The sequence below is a fragment of the Kogia breviceps genome, chromosome 6 (genome assembly GCF_026419965.1).
Source record: "Kogia breviceps isolate mKogBre1 chromosome 6, mKogBre1 haplotype 1, whole genome shotgun sequence".
In the NCBI taxonomy this organism is placed as follows: Eukaryota; Metazoa; Chordata; class Mammalia; order Artiodactyla; family Physeteridae; genus Kogia; species Kogia breviceps.
This window is the reverse complement of record NC_081315.1, coordinates 19,265,941-19,290,116: the sequence shown is the minus strand read 5'-3', so window position 1 is coordinate 19,290,116 and position 24,176 is coordinate 19,265,941. Positions and strand designations below refer to the sequence as shown.

Below are 24,176 nucleotides of genomic sequence, written 5' to 3'. Positions count from 1 at the left end.
GCCTCAGTGATTTAAGTTGAAAGCAGTACATCGGTACACGGCTCTTATACTCTTTTAGCAGGAATGTAACAATGTCTTTATTCAAAAATCCAAAATAAATTATCTGTAGGCATGGACAATGACAGCAGTAAACCATTCTATGTTGTCAACTGAAACCAGTAACTGATGGTTATAGTGATTTTCTTAAACATCAGCCAGACTTTTCTTCAGGCATCTCCTTCAACAGGCCTCTCTTAAAGTTATTGGTGAGGAACGCTGCCTTGAGCTTCCTCTCACAGTTCATTAATGATGGTAAAGCCCTATTCTAGGAATTAGAACATGCCACCTCCCATAGCACTTCCCATTCCACCCATTCTGCCCATTCCAGGATTCTTCTCTTCTTTAGGAATTTCTGTGACTACAACTTCTGCTGTAGTTAACAGAGAGGCCACTCCAGCAGCATCCAGTAATGCAGTTCTTACAACCTTAGTTGGATCAATGATTCCTTTTTCCACCATATTCACAAAATCTCCAAGCATAGCATCATAACCAACTTCTGAAGAACTCTGCAACATTTTTTCAACTATCAGTGATCCTTCGATACCTGCATTCTTAACAATGGTCATTGCAGGAATTTTGAGTGTTTTTAAAATAATTTCTATACCAGTTTTTGATCTTCATTAGCTGGAATTACTGAATCCAAGGCTGGAAGGCACCGAAGCAGGACACAGCCCCCTCCCAAAACAATGCCTTCTTCAACAGCAGCTCGTGTAGCATTAAGAGCATCTGTAACTCTGTCTTTCTTTTCATTCACTTCAGCATCACTTGTCCCACCAAACTTTAGCACAGCAACACCATCTGAGAGTTTTGCCAGACGTTCATTCAGTTTTTCCTTTCCATATTCACTAGTTGTGATATCCAACTGCTCGAGGATTTCTTGAATACGCTTTTCAGTTTGAGCCTTGTCACCTTATCCTTTCAAGGGCATGGCATCATCTTTGGTCACAATGACCTCTCCAACTTTTCCTAAGTCATGAGGCTGAACATCTTCAAGATTTAGAGTTAGCCCTTCTCCAAATATTGCACCGCCAGTAGCAATAGCCATGTCTTTAAGCTGGTTCTTTCTATTGTCACCAAAACCTGGAGCTTTGACTGCTACAGCCTGAAGACCAACTTTCCACCTATCCAAAATGAGTGTACTTAGAGCTTCTCCATCCACATCTTCAGCAATTATGACCAAGGGCTTAGGGTGAGCGTTGGCAATTTCAAGATGGACTGGACACTAGAAATTTTCTTTTCACTCGAAAGAACACAGGCAACTTGGAATTAACATTTCTGACCTTTTGATGTATTAATAAAGTATGAAGAGATATACCCTCTATCAAACTTCATGCCTTCAATAATTTCTAGTTCATCATTCAGTGTTTTCCCATCCTTTCCCGTGATAACGCCCTTTCTTCCAACCTTTTTCATCCCATCAGAAATGATGTTGCCAATTTCTTTGTCTCCATTTGCAGAAATCGTAGCAATCTGGGCGATCTCTTTCAAGGTTGTCACAGGTCTAGACTGCTTCTTAAGTTCAGCAAGTACAGCATCAACAGCTAACATCACACGTCTCCTGATTTCCACCAGATTAGCATCTTTGCTAACCTTCTCGAAGCCCTCCTTGGCGACAGAGCGTGCCAGTGCAGTAGCAGTAGTGGTGCCATCCCCAGCCTCTTCGTTTGTGTTATTGGCAACGTCTTGAACAAGTTTAGCGCCAACACTTTTATATTTATTTTTTAAGTCAATGGACTTTGCAACAGTCCATCTTTTGTCACTTTGGGATTTCCCCAACTCAGTAATCACTGTCCTTCCCTTGGACCCCACAGTAACAGCTACAGCATCGGCTAAAAGGGCATCTGCACCAGATTTTACATCTTTGGCATAAGCCCGAGTGAGATGAGGAACCAGAGCCCTGGACACTGGCCTAATTTGGCGAAGGACTGCGGGAAATCGAAGCATTTCTGTGAGGCAGTGGCACGGCGTGCAGGCGACAAGACAGGCCATCGGCAGTGGGTGAGGGCGGAATTTTTGTTTAAGATCAGGAATAAGACAAGAACATCTGCTTTCAGTGATTATTTTTACGTTTTTTCCCAGAGGTTCTCGCCAATATAACATAAAAATGAAATAGCAGCATTGGTTTTAACAGAAAAAGAAAAAAAGAGAATTAAATGTCAGTGGGATTCTAGATAAACATTTATTTGTTCATATAACAAAAAAGACTATACAGTAGTTAAAATGAAAAAATTAAAACTAAATATATGGACATGAGTGAATCTTAGAAACAATATTGAAAAGCAAGCTGCTAAAGAATATATAGAGTGTAATAGCATTTCTATATTTTTTAATATGCAAAATAACACGAGTACATATATTTATGGAATTCATGTATATGTAGTAGAAATATAAAACATTCCAAAGAGTGAGATCAAATTCAGAGGTGTGAAATAAGGGAGAGTTCATGGGAGGCTTCCATCGTGTATGTGATGATTTATTTCTTGTGCTTGGTATTGGCTGCATGGATGCTTGTTTTATTCTCTCAATGCTTTTTTCTCTCCAAATTTATTTATTAATCACTGAAAAAAGAAACTTGATCTTGCCAAGTATATTTCATCCCACCTGCCTATGAAAGTAGTCAGTTATTATTACCTACTCACTCCACAGGCCAGAGAATCTTCCATACCTTAATTATTTTCCCTGTTTATTTAAAGTTTTTTCTCTCTCCTTATATAAAATTAACCATAGTTGCTAGATATTTTTTAAGGCATGGTTAAGGCTGAGCTCTTTTTAAAAAAAAAATTCAATAATACTATCTCTGTGACTTTTACGTTATTAAATAAATTTAGATATGTTTGATATATTTTTCTCTACTCGGGTAGTATCTTATTTGGGAATTGATTTAAATTAAAAAATAAAGGGGCATTTACTGAAAAGAATTTAGAGGATTTATACCTTTTGTTAAAAAATTGAGAACACTTGCTCACTGGAATTCTAGGTGGTGATCTGGAAGGAAGAGCAATCTGGTAGGGCTGCTCCATTGGAGAAAGGGGGCTATGACACAGAAGGGGAAACAAACGAGGCATCCAGGCTTTGGAATCTAATAGAATGGAAGGGAAGAAACAAAAGGAGGAAGCAAGATGGGAGAATGTTGTGGACTGTGTGAAATGGTCCTCCCTCACAACCCCTCAAATATTCAATATTATGTTCACAAAATCACAAAATGCTGACTGAGACTGACATTTTGAGGAAAGCCTGAAAGCGGGGATATTCACATCAGGGTCTGACATGGCAGAGACTAGAACAGTACACATGGGTAGGAGCTCAGAGGCATAGAACTTTTGAGAAAACACAGCAAAGAAACACACAAATTTTAGAGAGAGTTTTGAACTACTGCTAGACCTATGAGTAGAAAGCAGGCGACGTTTATTCAGTTTTCCAAAGGATAGGGGGCACCACTGTTGAGCTCTCTATTACACAAAAATATATTTATACCCACTGAAGGGTTTCCATTTCCTTCAATACAGTTTGTAAATAAAATTGAGATATAGTGCTTGTTTTCAGAAGAGTTGTTTCAGAGCAACCAAATTCAAATAATACATTTAATTGCATGTATTCTGCTTAGGACTTAGCTGAAGAAAAATGGTAATATTTTCTCAGAGAAAAATGTGAATTAAAGACAGAGTCACATACTAATTTCATTTTTACATCTAAATATGTAATGAGAATGTCTCGATACCTTTTGGCAAATAGACATATGCTTTTGCCTCTCCCTTCAGGAAACATAGATGGTAATACTGCATGATTCCTAATCAGGGCAACAATCTCTAAATAAAGTATGCAATACTTGGGAAGATTTTTTTTATTAAACATTTTTTACTATTCACACTTATAATCTTTCAACAATATTAAACATGTATGTTGATGATAATTTTCATGGAAACAATTTCTTTGTTTTCTTCTATTTCTCATGAACTAAAAATGATCCTACTTTATTTTAAATTTAAAAGGTGCTTGTATTAGAAAAAGAACTGTGCTAGAGATACAAAATAAGTAAAATTTCTTTGATGAAAAATAGTAAGAGCTGTACTATACTAAAACTATTATTTTTTTGGTATTAAGTGACTAAATTTCAGTGATTTTTTTAACTCATAATATTTGTTCCTTTTTAATTCCCTGCTGATATGAGAACTGCATCAAAGTATGTTATGCCATTTGTGGTTTTCAGTGAGAGGAGAAAAGTTAAACCTGAAATTTCTTGGCTTTTAAAGACTCTTTTGCTAAGCAATAGAAATGTTTCTCTTTTAGAAGTTTCATGGATGGTAAAAGTTAGAACAAATCTACTTAGTATTAAAGAGTGGAAGGCTCTGGAGTCAAAACTGTGATTCAAAACCGCCACCCGGGTAAAGATAAGCAACAAGGATATACAGCATAGCACATGGGATTATAGCCATTATCTTGTAATAACCTATAATGGAGAATAATCTGCAAAAATAGTGAATCACTATGCTGTACACCTGAAATTAACATAATGCTGTAGATCAACTATACTTCAACAACAAAAACGACAAGACAAAAACACATCACTTGGGTGAACTGCTCAACTCCTTCATGCCTCAATTTCTTTATCTCTTACAGGGAAATATAACCATATGTCTTTCTGTTTGGATGACTGAATGAGATCAAGTATGTGGAACTCTCAACATAATGCGGGACATAAACTAAGACATGATAATTGGTAGTTTTTATTATTGCTTTTAAATGATATAGTCTAAAAATGGCCATCACAGATGATGGGGGTATAAATATAAATATATATGTATGTAAATATGTAGATATACATACACATATATACATTTCACTGTTTGTGTAAGGATGCAACCTAGACCAACAGAATCAGCACTGCACAAGGCCCAGGCTGGCTTGCTGACCGGCTACTTTGTAACATGGTGAATTCAGCTTCTCCACATCTCACCTTCCCTGTTTGTAATATGAGAGTTTGGACAAGAAAATTTTTATGATTCTAATCCAGTCCTGACAGTCACTGATTCTTTTTTTTTTTTCAGTAATGTCAAATAGGAATATGTGAAGTCAGAGTTTAGAGAAGAGTGACTCTCAAAAGAGAAAAGCAAAAAGCTGAAGAGAGAGTTTTTCCTGCCAAAATGGCTGAGCAACAGGAACTCAACAATAGATTCTAATATAATTTTTAAAAGAGTTGTTATGGACTAAATGTTTGTGTCTTCCAAAATTTAAATGTTGAAATCCTAAGCCCCAATGTGATGATATTAGGAAGTGGGGGCTTTGGGAGGTAATTAGGTCATGAGGGTGGAGCCCTCATGAATGAGATTAGTGCCTCTATAAGATGACACAGTAGAGCTTGCTCCCTGTCTTTGCTCTCTATCATGTGAGGATATAATAAGACAACCATTTGCAAACCAGGAAGCAGTCCCTCACCAGACACTGGATCTGCTAGCATCTTAAAGTTGGACTTCCCAGCCTCCAGAACTGTGAGAAATAAATTGTTGTTTAAGCCAGCCAGTCTATAGTATTCTGTTGTAGCAGCTTGAACTAAGACAAGAGTGAATTCTCCTCAAGAGTGAACATATTTATTCTTTCAGTCATTCATTTATGTGAAATTAGTGAACATCTACTATGTGCCCAGCATTGTAGGAGGTGCTAGAAATACAGAAATAATTATTTGCCCTTTGAGTATTTAGTGGGAAAGGCATACAATTACAATCGTTGTGTAAAAGACTGTATCTTACGTGATATGGTAATATAGGCCATCCACATGCCTCTAGGTGAGGTGCTGAGGAAAGAAGCCCTCATCCTGAGGAAAGAGGCCCTCATCCGGAGATGGGAAACTTAATTTTCAGGTTGTATATCTTTTATATATTGCCTATTTCTCAGTTTCCCTCTTTTATAAATGAGGATAATTTCCGTATCCACCTTACAGAATATTATGAGAGTTTAAGTACATAATTCAGGTAAAGTGATTAGTGAGTTGTCAATAAACATTAGATTTTTTAAATTTTAATAAGTGGACTATATATTTTAGTGGTTAGGAGTTCGGTTTTTTGAGTTGAACAGATTAGTTTTGAATATCAGCTTTGCCATTTACTCTCTGTGTGTCCTCAGGATATACCTTAATCTTTAAGCATACCTTCATTTATAAGATGAGAATTATGACTGTTCCTTTTTTGGTTTGCTGAGATGATACAATTATAAAATGCATGTAAAGTGCTTATTAAAGTGCCAATCTATTTTTCAGTGCTTAATTAATGCTAGCTACTTTAAAATAAAGGATCAAAGATACCACCAAAGCCCTCATAAGCATATAAAATGGTACACATATGTATCATATTACAGAACAAACTTGGCCAGGTATCTTAGAGGTAGAGCCTAAGACAGGGATTCTTTTTTTTTTTTTAACTCAAATTAATTTAAAATTCAACAAATCAACCAAATAAATTAAAAACTCAACACAAAATCTTCTTTATCATTTAGTTATCTAAATGTACTACTTCATCAAATCATTCTGGATTATAAACATGACAGTAATAGTTTATACATATGAGTTTCTTTCACATCAAGATGTAAAATGTTTAGCTCATTAATCTTATACCACTGTGAGGAAAATTGAAAAAATGATGACAGCCTCATCAGTAAGTATAAACACACTAGAATATTATTTTCTAAACTGGGTCACAGGTCTTTGGTCAAAGACCAGGTTCAAGTTGTTTGTCTTCCTGCAAGGACATTGAAAGCATCTCTTGAGTAATCCTTATAATGCGGACTTCTCCAGCCTAGGGATGTCGACAGGTAAAGATGATACATTAATACCCATTTTATATTGGATTAGTCCATCTCAGGTCCCATTCTGAGATTCTTTCCTCCCCGTATTGCTTGGAGGTTGTATCCCAGTGGTGGTGTCTACTGCAACAAAGCTGTAGCTCTACCATCTTCATCCATTCACTCAGCCCTTCATTCATTCACATATTCATTGATTTTTTTAAAAAAAATTATTATTATTATTTTTAACATCTTTATTGGAGTATAATCGCTTTACAGTGGTGTGTTAGTTTCTGCTTTATAACAAAGTGAATCAGTTATACATATATATATATATATATATCCCCATATCTCTTCCCTCTTGCATCTCCCTCCCTCCCACCCTCCCCATCCCACCCCTCTAGGTGGTCACAAAGCACCGAGCTGATCTCCCAAGACAGAGATTCTTGTTCCAGTGATTTATTGAGGAAGTTCTCTCAGGAGAGGAGAGGGGGGGAAACAGGATAAGGGAGTGGAACAAACTAATGAAGAATATAGTCCTAGTTAGACACTAGCTTCAGTCTGATCCCTTGGGGAAAATTTCAAAGCATAAATTGCACTACAGAATTAGTTCCACTTTATGGCAAGTGGACCAGCCACTGTACTGCTGTGTCAGTCTGTTACTGGTCGACTTCTTGAGGGAAGGGAGTGGGGAGTCAGCCTGGTAGGAAAGAAGTTCCCCGTTGGCTGAGAGCAACTCTCTGGAAAAGGGACAATGGTGAATTATTATTAGTCAACAATCCAGCAACAGGTTGATGGATACAAATGGATAAGGGCAAATTTAGTGGGACACCAACAGCATGCACTACACAGCAGAGGGGAAAAGATATGTTAAAGGTCTAGATGTACTATTGTTAATGAAATTGTTTAAAGTTTAGTTTCCTGGAAGCAAAAGAAAATAGGGTTTTAAAGTTTTCCTGGATTTATAAAAGTAATATGATTGTCTCCTGTTTGGCTCTCTGGAGCCATTCTGCATCTTTCTTGCTTTGGGCTGTATCTCTTGGAAGCTGGAATGTGTAAACTGCATCAAATGTTCTTTTGATATTTGGCTTTTGATGGCGTCAGGCCCATAGGACTACTAGAAGGAAAAAATGAGCAAGAAGAACTCCATGCCTGTGGGGTTTATGCGAGCTGGCTGTGTGCCTGCTCTGGTCACAGAACCTTCAGGGAGCCCACTCTCTTTTTGTCTTTTTAGGTAGAAGAGTGGTAATAATGCTTTCTGTTGCTGTCTTTACACTGGAACACACATACTGCCTACATCACTGTAAAGAGTTTCCTGGGAATTCCTTGGCGGTCCAGTGGTTAAGACTCCGTGTTTTCATTGCCGAGGGGGGCAAAAAAGAGTTTCCTAATTAAACTTTCTTCAAAGTACTCAAGTTAAGTTTGCTACTTGTTTCCTGACTAATATACGTGGTATATCATTTAATTACAAAAATGACTATCTTCCTTACACTAGACTATTTTCCTTCCTCTAGACACAATTTGTTACCTGAATATATTCTGACTTAAAATACATTGAATGTAATGGACTGAATATGTGAAGTATTCTTCCAATAGCCATTTTTCTGGAGACCTTTCATAGTATTGAATTAATACTGAATTGTAATTCATCAAAGTTATTACTATAGAAAATTAAAATAATATATCCCAGGAAATTGGCACATTCACCTAGCCTTATTACCTTACGCTTGTATGCAAATGACTTGAAGACTTTGGCTTTCACAGAAAATCAGAGTCAAATTCCAAGTCAGTTAATTCTTCCTTCAAAGTACACATGGTTACCAAAAATTTTCAAACATCTAGTTTTTTAAAATCTAAGGATATATGTACAATGTCTCTTCCCCAAAAATATTAAGTCATACAGACAGAAATTAAATTCCTAGATAAGTGAATTATACCACGTTCATGGATTGGAGGACTAAATATTATAAAGATTTTAACAAAAATTAATCTAAAAATTGAGTGCAATCCTAATTAAAGTTTCCGTGGATTTTTGTAGAAATATATATTGAAATGCAAATAACCAAGGCAACCTTGAAGAGAAACAAATAGGGGCGACCTCTTCTATTCAATGTCAAAATAATTTTGAATTTCTAATTGGATGTCAAAAGAGCTACAACAAAAAAGTGCAGTATCGGTGCAAGGACGGATGAATAGACTAATGGATCAGAATACAGTGTGCAGAAACAGACCTGAATGAATATGAATGCTTGATTTATGTCTAATGTCGCTCTGCATAACAGTGGCAAAAGGGCAGTCTTTTCAATAAATAGTGTTCTGTTAGTTGTATATCCATATGGAAAAAACAAAGCTCAACTACCATCTCACACAACAAATAAAAGTCAATTCTAGAGAGGTATAGAACAAAATGTAAAATGTAAAAGAAGAAAGTATCTAGAAGATAACAAAGAGAATATCTTTATAACTGTGGGATAAACAAAGATTTCTGAAAACATAAAATATGCTGACCACTAGGGAAAAGACTGACAAGATTGGACTACCCAAATTAAGAATTTCTCTTTATCAAAAGATACCATCAAGAGAGCAAAAAGTAAGTTACAGAGGGAGAGAAGATACAACCAACAGAAGAGTGATATTCAAAATATAGAGAGAGGTTCTAAAAATCAGTAAGAAAAAGACAAGGTGATAGTAACATGGCAAAAGACTTGAAAAGTCACGTGAAAAGGTGCTCAATATCATTATATATCAGGGAAATGGAAGGTAAAAACATAACTTTCGTAGTTGTGTAATGGTATGCCACGAGAACAGTAAAAGCAAAAACAAAAACAGAAAAAAATCAAGAGTTGGTGAGAATATGGAGCAACAAGAGCTACTATAAATTGCTGAGCAGAGTGTAAATTGTTATTGCACTTTGGAAAGCTGTTTATCAGTATTTACTCAAGTTAATCATAAACATACTTCATAATCCCACAATTTAACTGCTATCTTTTATACCCAAAAGAAATGCACACATGTGCACCAAATGAAAAGTTCAGTAATATTCACTGCAGCATTATTGCTAATAGTCCAAACCTGGCAATAACCAGAATGTTCATCAACAATAAAATATTTAAATAAGTATACATACATGGTAATACTACTCAGCTATGAAAATTTTAAAAACACTGTTACACACACAAAAAACAGGTAAGTTGAGTGAAAGGCAGAAACATCGTGCTAATATTGTTTGATTCCATTTGCATAAACTTTAAACTGGCAAAGAACTTATCCATGGTATTATAAACCCTAAGATCGGTTACCTTTAGGAAGAAGGAAGGGATTAATAATTGGGAAGGGGTCCAAGATGGAGAGTGGTGTTTCTGGGCTGCTGGTAATGTTCTATTTCTTGCATCTGTCATGGTTACACAAGTGTAGTTACTTTACAATAATTCATTAAACTGTACACTTTTCCACTTATCTGATAGTATGTCATACATCAATAGATTTTTTTAAATTATACAGACTCAAACAGAGGAAGAAAGTGATCACCAAGTTGTAGTGGTCAATTTTAAAGCTTTTGTGGTAGCAACTTGGACTAGAAAGACTTTCTAGAAAATCTAATCATTTTGACAATGTTCCCGCTTAGTGATGTGTATATATTTGTGTGTTATCCAATATATTATTTATGTGTTATCCAATATAGTTTCTATATTACTTTAATGTGTCTACTCATAAGTAAAAGAGAAAAGGGAAGGAAATGGACATTGTGGAGCATATACACTATGTAAGGCACAATGACAGGTGCTTTATACTTAAAAAAAAAATCCTCAGAATACCATGGTAGTTATTATTGTTCACATTTTTCAGGTTAAAAAGTTGAGACTCATAAATGCTAAGTAACCTGCCTGAGGTCATATATCTGAAGGCTATATATCCAGGGACATAGCTAATAAATGTCAGAGTCTGACTTCATATCAGATTGTTTAATTCCATAGATTGTATACACTGGACATGGGAGAGATCTGAAATTCACTGTCTGGCTTTACTGTCAAAAGCCCTGAACTTATGCCATAACGCCATCATTTACTCCTGTAGAACCCTGGAGCAAGATACTTGACCATTCTGAGCCTGGGTTTCCTTATTTCTAAAATAGAAAACTGGAGATGTTGGTGCTCCCCCCAGATCCTCTTGACCATCCAGAACACCCATCCCCTATCTGCTATGAGTATTGATTGACAATGACCCCCTTCTCCAGAGAACTGCCCCCAGAGTATTGGTCATACAGGAACCTCCACGTGTCCCCGGAGATCTTGACCAAGGCCTGACGGGTACAATAGGTCAACCTCTTGCAACGACGGTGTCCAACTCTGTGGTGCAGTTTGCACTCAAAGGTTTTCAGTGGGAACAGACTGAAGCTTAATAACATGAAGCTCCACTGAAACCTCCTTCTTGCTTAGTTTGTATTTCCCATTCTGTCCTGCTTCCCTCATGACCCCTTCTCCTGAGGGCACTTTCTCAATAAATCATTTGAAAAGAATCACCATCTCAGTCTTTGCTTTTAGATGACTAAAGATAAAAATATCCACTAAAATAGTATGAGAATAAAGTGAAATAAATATATAGGAACTATTTTAACTGTAGAGTACTATAAAAGTTCTATGTGAATATTATGCAGAATTGTAAAACAAGTCAAATTCATTACTTTTATACCTTTTCCCATGAGTATTAAAAACTATCACCTTTCAGACCTAGTATACTTGTATTCTCTCTTCTCTCTCACATATCAAAACAAAAAATTAGTTTACGCTTTTATTCCTTGGGACTTTGGCTAATAAATCAAAGTGTTTCAGTCTTAGGGTCATGAGGTATTCAAGAGTATGAAAAGAAAAGATGCGTTTGGTTGGCTTCTCTTGGTCATAGCGCTTTAGTCTGGGTAGATATATTTTGCTTATCTAGAGGTATTCACTGTTTTTGCTTGAGTATCTCCTAAAATAATTTTTAAAAATTATATTTTTAGTTGTTAGCTAAAGTTTTATATTGAAGGCTTAATAGTTAAACATGATTATAAGTTCTAGAAAATTGTATATTGCATTTGTGTGTTAAATATTTTTCATCAAAACATTAGAGCAGCAAATTAAGCTTATTTAATTTAGAGGAAAAATATCTGCCAAAGAATTAACTGGCAAAGCCAGTTCTTAATTGTGAAACCAATAATCTAAATTAAGCTTTTCTGTGAGGGGGAAAAAAAAACCCTGATTTTTTTCAATTACAATAAACATATAAATATGCGTTCCCACTATCACTTCGCTTCTGAATTCTAAGATATATAAGTAATACCTGGTTTGGGGGAGATAGATAAAGTTGCAGGATCCTAGCCATCAGACTTTCCCCTAGATAAGAAAGGGCACTTTTCTCTCCAATGTTTTTGTTGATGCTTTTCTAGCTTTACCATCTTGTGATTCTCCCAGTGTCACTTCTCAAATTTTCTTTGTTTGGCACCCCAGAAACGCCTTGGGATAACACACCATACTGATTTCAGATGAGTGAGGGGCAGACAGAAGGGTCTGCGAAGAGAGATATGGAAAAGAAGTGGTAGGTCCCAGGAGACACTCTAACAGATTCGTTTTAAGAAAGACTAAGTATGAACTTTGAGGATCTGGAAAATGGACCTCTGAAAATGTTCCTACCTGGGTAACCTCTGGAAAGCCTTCTTATGTCTCCAGGGCTATGCATTTCACCACCTTAGCCTCTAGGTTACCCCACATGCAGCCAGATGCCTACAGATAAGGGACCTCCCCGAACTCTACCCTGGATTTCTCCCAGGCAGAGTTCATAGCTGAGAAAATGTGTGACTCTTTGTTTCCCCTTGTTATTTATTACTCTTTAGTTGCATGTAACTGAACTTCAGCACAACTTCAGTGCAAAACAGGAAAAAATGATAAGAATGCATTGGGGACCTGTATATGTGAGTGGCTTTGCTGTGCATTTGAAACTATCAACATTGTTAATCGGCTATATACCAATATAAAATAAAAAGTTAAAAATAAATAAATAACTACTTGGGAAAGAAAAAAAAAAGAATGCATGGGGTCTCATGGTGCCCAAGAGCCATCATGCAGCCGGGCCTCAGGAACATAGTGGAATCAGGAAGTTGAATACTAGCAGTCTTCTGTCTTTCATCTCTGCTCTTCTCTGCATGTTTGATTCATAATTCTTTCTCTAAACCCTCTCTCTGCTTTTCTTATCTATAAGGTAGAGTAATATGGCTGCTGAAAATGCCTTAGTATAAATTTCATCTATGTTCCAGAGAAAGACTGAATCTAATTCTCCAAAGAAAGGAATCTTATAGGGGAAGAGGGTATCATGCACCCAATCTTGATCCATGGAACTATGCCCCCATGATTCATGTAAAATCATAGGGTTGAATCAGGTTTGAGATGAGGCTTCTGAACAGGTAAAACATTCAGCATACCCCAATTCCTTCCTAGGTTGGACAGAGAACCTAGCCACAAACACTTAGGACAATTTTCAGTTCTAAGTTGAGCCAATGTATTTCCTGTCTTAGGAATATTTTCACATTAGTCTATCCATAAAGGGACTAAATGCTATATTCTGAGACTTAAGAACGTCATACAATAGAAGGGGTGTTATTTGGGGATTGCAAATGGGAAAGGAGTGAGATCATCTGCCCAGGAAATCACATCATACTTACTTCTAAGATGGTAAGTCCATTGTGGAGGGGAGACTAATTTGAAGTGATATGAGAAAAGATATAATTGTTAAATCTGCATACCCTCAATGAGGTGTGGTTGTTTTCCTCGCACCATGCCTCTATCCTGGTGGCTTTCAATCCTGAGTAGCAGATGTTCTCAGTGCCCACCCGTATCTTCTCCAAACCTTTTCCATTTTCATGCACAACAGCTACCTGCATGTTTTCCCCTGCATCTCCGTTGGAGTGATGTTCTCAGACTTCCCTCACCTTTGCCTCAGTACAGAGAGAGCCGAAGGGGCCTAGGAATTTGCGTTGCCACCAGTGACTTCTGGGTAAAATACTCAGCTCTCTGGTCCCTGATGGGGACAGCTTGGAGGTGTGACTTATAAGTCTTCAGAGGTCCCCTGCAGGACTGAACCCAGTTACCACCACTGGGTCTTTGCTTGACACCAGTCTCTTGCCTGGCTTCCTTCCCTTCCCTGTCACTTGACATACTTTTCTGCGGTTTTTCCTTGGAACATTCTTTAATAAATTACTTTTATATGAATCTTCCTCTCAGGCTCTACAGCTAGGCACTCCAACCTTAGATACTGACTATCCGTTAGAATTACCTGGGAAGTTGCTAATAGAAATTCTTCACTTAGGCCATGAGTGAGAGAAACAAAATGAATTTTTACTCTACAGAATTAAATCAGAAACTTTACCTTTTAATAAATATATAATTTGGTCCTATGTGACGTGTGTGTGCATCCACATGTGTGAGAAAGAGACAGATTGACAGAGAGACTGAGAGATATAGATACAGAAAGAGACATTCTTTCATGATATTTAGAATAACTACTGACCTTGAATTAGAAAAAGTATATATATTGTAGGTATTAGTCACGGTTTGAAAGAGAACCAGAAGGAGATACATATATATGTATCTTTATGTGTGTATGTATACATTAAGAAATTTGTATAAAGAACTGGCTCACACAGGTTGCAAGCTGATGAGTCTGAAATCAGTAGGGCAGACTGGCTTGGCTTGAAACAGGCAGGAAGTGACCCTACAGTCATGAAGTAGAATTCTTTCTTCTCCAGGAAACCTCAGCTTTTGCTCTTAAGGCCTTCAACTGATTGGACGAGGCCCACCCACGTTACCAAGGGTAATGCCCTCAAAGTCAATTGATTGTAGATGTTACCACATCTACAAAATACCTTCACAGCGGGACCTGGACTAGTGTTTGGTTAAATAACTGGGTATCGTAGTCTAGTCAGGTTGACACAAAAGGCTTCTCATCATATTGCAGGACTAATAAAGTAAGAAGAAAAAACATTTGCTTTGTTGTGTCAAAATAGTACCAAAATGTGGCATTCTCAGAAACCACTCAGCATTTAAGCAGTATAAGTTTGCATATTGTTAAACTGGTGATATTAACTTCTTATAAAAGTCAGTGACTCAAAAAAATCAACTCTCTGTATACTGTGTATCTATCTATAGACACATTCATATTTTAAAATAATCTGCTCCCATCTTTGAAAATTAGAAAAGGAGTTAATGCTTCTATTTGTAGCTAAGACACATTAAGAGGGCATTTTTTTTCCAGCCCGGTTTGTATAATATTAACAACTGTCAGTGACGGCCCAGCAATACCCATCTACAAAGGCACTAGAGTATTGACAGTGAGGGAGAAACCAAGCCTTGGCCTAAGAGGGAGCTGGCAAGATTACAAGAAGTGGTAGTGATACCAGGATTGGGCGTAGGACCGCAGGCCCTAGGGAAGATATAGTAAGATCAAAATCGAGCCAAGTGGAGTATAACCGATTCAGTCCAGTGGAGGCCATGTGGCAGAATAGGAAAGGTTCAATACAAGAAGCAGATCAGTAGCCACAGGCACGCAGGAGTATCTAGGCATGTAAAAAAGAACTAAGATGTTTGTCCTAGTCACTAGCTATCAGTCGGTAGCATGCAAGTCCCACGTGGGTTAGATTACTTAGAACTGCTGCCTGGCATTATTACCCTTTATAAACATTTGGCCTCCCTCTGATTTTGAACATGTGGGAGGATCACATACCTGTACCCCCTTGAAATAAGGTGTGGCCGAATGAGGAGTTCCAGTCAATGAACTGTGAGCGTAGTCATTTGTGAGTGCCACTTCCGGGCAGAAGCATTTGATTGCTGGAACTCCAGGGCTCTCCTCTCCTGCCGGGTGACTGTGAAATGCTGATAGGGGTGCTTCTGATTGATTGAAGCAGGCTGGAATGCTGAGCCAGCACACAGAGGATGACTGCCCTGGAGGGTGGCCCAAGCCTGCAGAGAACGTGAAACTGTGTTAAATGACTGAGATCTTTACATGTTTACTGCAGCACAGCTTATAACCTGCCTGAATGTGACATGGAAACAGGCATAGAGCATATTCCATTAAATAGCTTCGAACTTACCAAGACTCTTCAGGCAGAGTCAGTCTCTGCCTCTCTGTCTCTCTCTCCCCGGCCCTTATCCACCCCTCCCCCGCATATACTTTTTTCACTCTTTTTTTGGGGGGCGGGGGGGCATTGAGTGTGCTATAGAAACAACTGGGATGGGCCAGGATGGGAGCATCTTATAGTCACTTTTTGAATGAAGAAAAGGAACCATCACAATTAGAAGGTGTCGACTTTTGAAAACCCACAGAGGGCACGAAGCCACAATCTTAGCTGCTCTTTTCTACCCTTCGTATGATTCAGTGAGGCGTTTGGGGGTTTGTAAGGAACACAAATCTCAAACCAGCTCTAGAAAACAGGATTTGTTGTCAGGATATTGAGGGGTCTCATAAACCCAGAAAAAATGTAAACAACCAGGCCTTAGAACAGAAAGGAAAACAGATTTAGGAATCTCTTCGTCTCTGTCTCTCTCTCCTCCCTTCACTCCTGCTCAACCTGAACCATGGTCCCTCTGGCCCGAATGGCTTCATCTGTTTACCCACCTTGCACGTGAATCATTTGCTAGTGGCCATCTCAGTTCCAGTCTGCAAGACCTTTCATTCAAACAACCACCTCCAACTTTCCTCTGAATTTTCAAGTCATGTTCTTCCAAGAGAGTACCTGTTTAGCCTAGCTTACTTTGCAAATTAGTTTGGGGAAGTTAAGGTCACTGGTCCTTAGATGTTCTCTAGTTAGATATTCACCCACCCTGGTCCAATCCTCTGTGATGACAGCAGTTGAACCTGTGAATTGATGATTACCCAGCAGGTGCCGCGGCTGGGGCATTTTATCTAAGATGGGAGTGGGCAGGACAGGCACCTGAAAGCCTATCTAACACAATTTCCCTGACTGTTTGCACTTCTGTGGGCTGGACATCAGGGACACCCTGAAAGAGAGAAGGAATCTCTTTTGAGGGTCTGCTTCTAAACAACCATCACCCAAATTCTACCCACTTCCTCCCTGAAAATTGCTAATGTCTGGCCTAATTTATCACTAGGAATAATTCAAATGTTTCAAACAATAGAACTCTTTGTGTATTTGAAGAAAGAGGAGCTATGAGTAATACTGTGCCCTCCCCTGGATTTACACACGTAATTATTCTTACAATGGGGACATGTGAGAGACACACCTCACACGAAAACTGAACTCCTGAATTCCCATGCCATTTCTCATCTTGGAGGTCTGAGTCAATTCTTTTTACTCTATTAAAGTTGATTTTTGTAATTAAAAAAAAATCTAAACATGAATTTCTATTTTTCTCTACAAATGCAAAATGATTACCATCATTAAGATTAGTTAACGTCCATCACCTCACATAGTTACAATTTTTTCCCTTGTGATGAGAACCTTTAAGATCTACTCTCTTAGCAACTTTCAAATATATGATAGTGTTACTAACTATAGTCACCATGTTTTACATCACATCCGCAGATGTTATTTATATCTTATTTCTGGACATCGGTACCTTTTGACCACATTCACTTAATCCTCCTACCCCCATCCCCCTTGAAATGCTTATTTCAACTGCTGAGAAAATAAGAAAAACTAACCTGGGTTAGCACTGTAGGCCCATTCTTTCCATAAACAGCTGTTAACCATGGAGATTCAAGGTGCTATTTTCGATAGGTATAAAGACTGCTTTGTTAAAATCACCAGTGAACTCACCTTTTGTCAAAACCAGTACTCAATTCTCAGTTGTCATTTTACTCAAATCTTCAGATTGTTGACACTTCATTTGCTTGACCTCAGAGATACCACATTTCTCCCCCAGAAGCTACTCCTTTCTGCCAGATGTGCTGGTCCCTCCTCTTCCCCCTACCACCTAACTAAAATAAAGAGCTACTAAAATGCCACGACTACTCACCAGTCTGGCTCTTCCCTCTCAAGTCCAGAGTCATATATACAATTCCCTATATGCCATCTCCACGTCCACGTAGAATATGCATCTCAAAGTTAACATATCTAAAACTAGCTTTAGATCTTCTCCACAAAATATGCTCTTCATTTCCAATGTTACCTCTCTCAGGAAATGGTCATGCCATCTTTTTTTTTTTTTTTTGCTCAGACCCCAAACCTTAGAGTTCTCGACTCCTCTTTTTTATTTTCCCACAAAGTCTATCCTTCTAAACTCGATCATCCCAAGTACCTTATTTCTAGCCTGGGTTGTGACAACAGTCTCTTACTTGGTTCCCATTTCCACCCCTGCTCCCTTCCAGACACTGCATCTAGGGTCAGTTCTTACAAAAGGGTGAGGATATTCTTTAAGTTTAAATGATATCATATCCCTTTCCTAATAAAATACCACTTATTTCACCAGAATAATGTTTAGAAGTTTTCTATGTTCTACGAGGCCCTATATGATCTGACCCTACATCACCTCTCTGACCTCATCTTGTACCACTCTCTCTAGTTCATTGTGCACCAGCTACACTGACCTCCTCTGACAGTTCTTTAAAAATGTCAGACTCTTATATCAGGGCCTTTGCACATGTGGTTTCTTCAACCTGGAACACTCCTTTTCCAGATAGCTGCATAGATACTATCCTTACTTCGTTTGAATCTCTTGAAATATTACCTTCTCAGAGAGGTCTTCCCTAAACAATCTGTCCACAACAGTGAGTAACACCACTTTGCCAACCACTCCTTCCAGTGTTACCACTGTACGTGATTTTTACCGCTTTGTTCATCTGTATATGTAATTGCTTTTAATTGTTACTTTTAATCATCTGTCTCTCCTCACTGGAATGTAAGGTTTATGAATGCAAAGACTTTGATATTTTCCTACTGTATTCCCAGTGTCTGATATGCAGAGGTATTCAATAAATGCCTACTGAATATAGGATTTCCAATAACCGTGAATACTAGCAAAATAAAACCCCACTAATTAAAAGTAAATGGGAAGATGGCTAGACTGAGTGCAAGATTCTTTTTTAATAGAATGTTTACTTGCAAATTCATGAATTTCCAATCAATAATGGGCAACACTTCCTTGGGGTAAGGTTAAATTTCTGCTAGCTTTAAAGAGTGAAACTCATTTCTAATTACTATATTGATTTTGTATATGCAAATGTGCTTTTAGAGGGCTGGAGAAAGTTTGTCCTAAACTGCTTTATCAGGACTTCCACAACATGGTATCTTTAGTTTGATTGCTAAGTCATTTGATGTTGGTCTTGAAGTTGTTCTCAAAGCACTTCAAGTGTAAACTTCAGCTCATTTCAGGTCAACTATTCTGAAATTCTGAGTTTAGAAAAGCCAGAATACATAAAGTTTCACTCTTAGATTATCAATATAATACAACGTATATCGTTATTTTAAATGTGAACATTTATGACTTGACACCATTAATCCATTCATAAGTTTTAAATTAATAATAAAATTAGAATTCAAACTATCTAGGAGAAAGGGCTATAAGATTTCTCTCCAGTGTGTGTGTATGTATATATAGATATAGATGTAGATATAATATATAGATATAAAAAATATATATATATTAGTAATATTAAAATATCTCTGAGAGTAGGGGCTGTGGTACTTACCCTAGTGCCTCATATACTGGATGACAATAGACTTTAAAAATTTACTCAACAAAATTTGTTGAGCATTTACTGCATGCCCAGAACTGGGATATGAGATGAAGGTATAAATACAAATAAAACAAATATAAAAATGTTTATTAAATCCAAATTAATAATGATTGCCCACAGTCTTGCCATATTTTACATAAACTATATCCTCTCCATATTAAACTTAGCATACAATTCCATAAATTATAGATTGGTCCCTGACAGAGATAAAATAACAAATTTATTCCTGAATACATTTGGTATAACAATCTTTTATGTTCTTTGAAAAAAATTTTCCTAAATGCGTAAAACTATCTTCTGGAAAAAAACAAGGCTCAATAAAATTTCAAGAGCAATCCAAAAGATAAACAATAAGAAGCCCTTTTAGTTTAAACCTCAAATAAAATCCATGTTGAATATATATTTCATAGAGCCTCTATAGTAAATAGGGTAGAACATATTAAAAGTGCATGTCCGAGGAATTAGCTTAAAGACAATAAATCGAATTCTCATACACATTCATGGCTCTGCCAGGATTGGCTGTCTACAAGGTCCTTCAGCACGATGCTCCCTCACCTCAGGTAAGAATAGGTCAGACATGCTGCTATCTGCCATCAACTACTCAGAATGAAGCGCTTGTCTCAGAAGAGTCGAAACCGGAAGTTACTATTCAGCTCTTAAAGTCAAAATGATAGTAATTCATCCAAGAACCAAAAGAAAGTCGAAAATTTCAAAAGCTGGTTATTCTCAAAACAGGATATCAAATGAAATATCTTTACTTTTTTTCTTAAAAAAAAAGCTTCTAGATCTAGCAGACCACTTAATAGCAAACTGAAACATTATTCATTTACGATAATTTGTACCAATGGAGGTAAGCTGTGACTTGGAGCATTTGAATGCATAGATGACTCCAAATCCTCAGTATTTTCTTTTCTCATACATATTTATGTTCATAATTTGTTTTGATGAAGTAGCACCTTAAACCTAAATGTTTGCAGAGATAAAATACGTACAACTCTTGTATAACAAGACTTTGAGATCCTTGAATGAAAGGACTAAATCTTGACTCCTTTATACATTTATGCATTATCTAGCAGCACAGTACCTTGCACAGAACAGGTGTTCGAAATACAACAGGCAAATCAATAGTTCTTTACAAAAAAACAAAGTTTGATGCTCATGTGTTTAAAAAAATAAGAATATTTTTAGTCTTCTTGTAGTTATATAACAGATACACAATAATTCTGGATTTTACTTTTTGAACTAACATAAACAACTTTTGTGTGCTAATTTGGTGATACTAGCTCCCCTAACAGACGTATCCCCACATTTCAATGTAGCAACACTAAGAGTTTATTTTTTCTTCATGTAAAGTCCAATGCAGATTTCTAGTAGGTGGGCAGCATTTCTCTATGTGGTAGTTTAGGCATTGAGCTCTTTCCATTTGCGGTTACACCTTCCCCAGGACCCTAGAAGCCTCTGAATCCAGCTATAGGATGGAGCCCATGGGCTAGAGAATGCATGTCTGCTGCTTAACGGCCTTTGCTGGAAAGTGATGAAACACTTTGGCCCATAGCCCGTTGACCAAAACTAGTCTCATGGACCCGCTCAGATGCAAACAGGTGCCGGCCAGGAAATGGAGTCCCTACCTAGCCAGATGCTTTGCAGAGAGAAGTATACTAAAGAAGGGGAAATACAACTTTTGGTAGACAGTAAGTTGTTTTTTGCCAAGGTTTTTTTTTTTTTTTTTTCTTCATAAACAGAGGACATTGTCAAAGTCAGCATCCAGGAATTGCAGTAACTTTTTGAAAATGTAAATTCCATGTCTAAGGTGATCTGATGCAAAAGGTAATATAATTAAGGACTGCTTGGGCAATCTAACAGGATAAAAAAAGATTGTCAGTAGCAGATAGTAGGACACCTGAAAAATATCTAAATAAAAAAGATGATTTGGCTCTATCAGTAGGCCAGCTACATGGACATAACTAGTCTCTAGTTAATATGCTGCTGTCTAGTTTTCCTTAGAGCAGGGTTTAATTTTGATTCAGAAGATGTGTCTGTGTTGCAACAGTGTGGAACCAAACACATGCATTAAAGGCACATGATGATAATAAGATGTGTTATAAAGTGATTACGATTCATAATTTTCTTTTTACCACACATACCTCAGCTTGGTGGTGTCCTAGACTTGTAGCAGACTGAAGGGTGTGCCTGAAAAGTGTGCCTTAATTTCCTATCTGTTTCATAAAACTTTTCTATGGTGCTGACTTTTTAAGTCTCTGAACTTGGTTCAAAGGTATTTTTTTCTTTTCTTTTTTTTTTTTTAAATACCTGAAAAGTGAGCCAAATAATGGTGGGAACTGTATCTCTGTTTGCAATATGTGGGAAAGAACATTGCGGCATTGGAAGTGAGCATACCTGGACATGGTTTCCTGTTCTTGCCTCAAGCAGGCCCTCTTCTTCACCCACAGGTCTTGGCATCCCTGCCTTGCTGTGTGCCATCTGGCCAGGTACCAACTTCCCAAATCCGCCTTAGCAACTAGCTCTGCCTGTGCTCAGGAGGCTGTTTTTAACAGTCCCTTCCTGAGGCAATACACTGGCCTCTCAGAGCTCATCTTTTTATGACAGTTCTACGGGACTAGGCTTTATTACTGGCAAGGGCCCTTTTCAATTCCCCACCCCACAAATTACCTATCACAGTGTCTGGCATATAAAAAGAGAAGGATACATATTTACTGAATGTACTGTCTGCCTAATTACTGCAAAACAATCCTAGGGTTGTGAATTGGGCAGCAGAATTTGGAGTCAATGGCAGTCTCCCTAAGTCAGGGACATACTTATCTGCATGGTCTCCTTTTGCTAAAAAGGCCTTCATAGAGGCTCACCTGCCTCCTAGTGTGAGCTCCTATTCCTTGCAGGCCACACCGCTGAAGCCACACTCCATTGTCATCAGCCAATTCCTAGAACTTCTTTTCAAGTTTAAACTTTAATCTAATCCCTGTCCCCAACTTCTTCTGGTCCTTGGTGCTGAGGTCGGCTGGGGACAGGGGCTGTGGAGAGGTGACTTTCTTGCACAGGGAGACCTGCTCCTCATTCTGTGGTGCAGCAGGCAGGTCAGAAGGGAGCATTTGGGCCACTGCCACTTTTCCACACCTCCCATTCCATCCTCCACACTCCTTCCAACGGGAGGATGCCAGAATGGGGACCCACTTTGGGCTTCAGCGCCCTGCAGGTACGAGGAGCACCAGGTGGGTATCGGGTGCTGGGAAGGGAGATGTGGGGTCACCAGTTACGACCAGTCGCGGGGTGTGCAGTGCCAACAGAGAAAAGGCGACCCTCTCCGGTGTTTCTCCCGCCCTCGCATCCCCATTTCTCCCTGGAGACCAGCAGGGCTGCCCCAGGTAACTCAGAGTTGCCCAGGGTCGCTTGGACTCCTGTCCCCATCCTCAGTGGACAGCCCAGTTCCCCGTCTTATAGCGTCCCACACTCTCCGCCACGTCCCTGGCCGGAGACGCTCGGGAGCGGCTGTTCCTCGGTAAGTGTGGATGCACGGGTGGGAAACATTAATAACCACTACACCACGCCCCACAAAAGCCCCAACAGGAAAACCGTACACCCATCACAGGCGGAGCTCGTCTCTCCAAGGTAAGCTGTTTATTCGTCGCCGTTTTGGCGCTTCTCTCTGGACAGCTGAGGCAGCGACAGCAGCTGTGCGGCGGGCCCCGGAGCTCCTCGCGCTCTTCCTTCCTCCGCCCTCTCTCGGTCGCCTCTCACCCCCACCCCCTTCCCTCCTCCCTCCGCCTCCTCCCTTCTTGCCCTCTCGCGGGCCACGCACACACCCGGAGACACCCTCCGCACTTGGCTACTCACACTGCGGCTTAACCCAGCCGACCAGGCACGGTTGCCAGAGCGGCGCGGGGTGTGTGTGCGGGGTCCAGGGGAGGAGGCCAAATGGGGCTGGGGGAGGCATGGTAGAGCCTCTCTCCTCCCAGCCGCGACCCCCTGCCCATTCTCCTTCCCTAATCCCGGGCTGCCAGCAACAGTGACACCTGAGCGGAGACTGGGCGGTGTAGGCAGTAGACCCGCTCGACTGGCAGCCGCGAGAAAACAGAACGGGGGGCGGAGACGAGGAGGAGGAGCGGGAGGCTGCACCAGAGGGGAGCGCCGCTGGCAGTGAGTGACGCGCAAGTTAGCCAATGAGCGTCCGCAGCTCCAACGTCGGGGGAGTAGGGGGCGGGCTCCTCGGGGAGGAGGAGGCTGCTGGGGAGCTAGAGGTGGGGGCCGTGAGGAGGAAGGGGAGGAGGCGGAGGCGGGAGCGGTGGCGGCGGCGGCGGTGGCGGCGGTGGCGGAGGGTAGGTTGCGCCAGGGACTGTGTCTGCCGAGCTCCGCGGCTGAGCCTGTGTGAGTGAAGGAGCAGCGCGGAGAGGCAAGAGGCGAGCGCGGCCGAGAGCGGCGGCGGGACGTCTCCGGCGGCCGCGGAGCAGCGGCGGTGCTCTGTGTGGGGAAGCAGCGGCAGCGGCGGCAGCGGCAGCGGCGGCAGCAGCAGCAACAGCAGCAGCAGCGGCGGCCGCCTCTCCGCCGCCGGGGACGCCGAGGCGCGGCTGGTGGCACTGACATCGGCGGCCCTGCCTCTCCTCCCTCGCCCCCGGCCCTCCCCATGTGATCGG

General features: G+C 39.6%; 1 pseudogene; it reads right to left on the bottom strand.

Moving 5' to 3' along the window:
* Positions 1–226: 226 nt before the first annotated feature.
* Positions 227–23,592, bottom strand: LOC131757959 (60 kDa heat shock protein, mitochondrial pseudogene; annotated as a pseudogene).
* Positions 23,593–24,176: the final 584 nt, after the last annotated feature.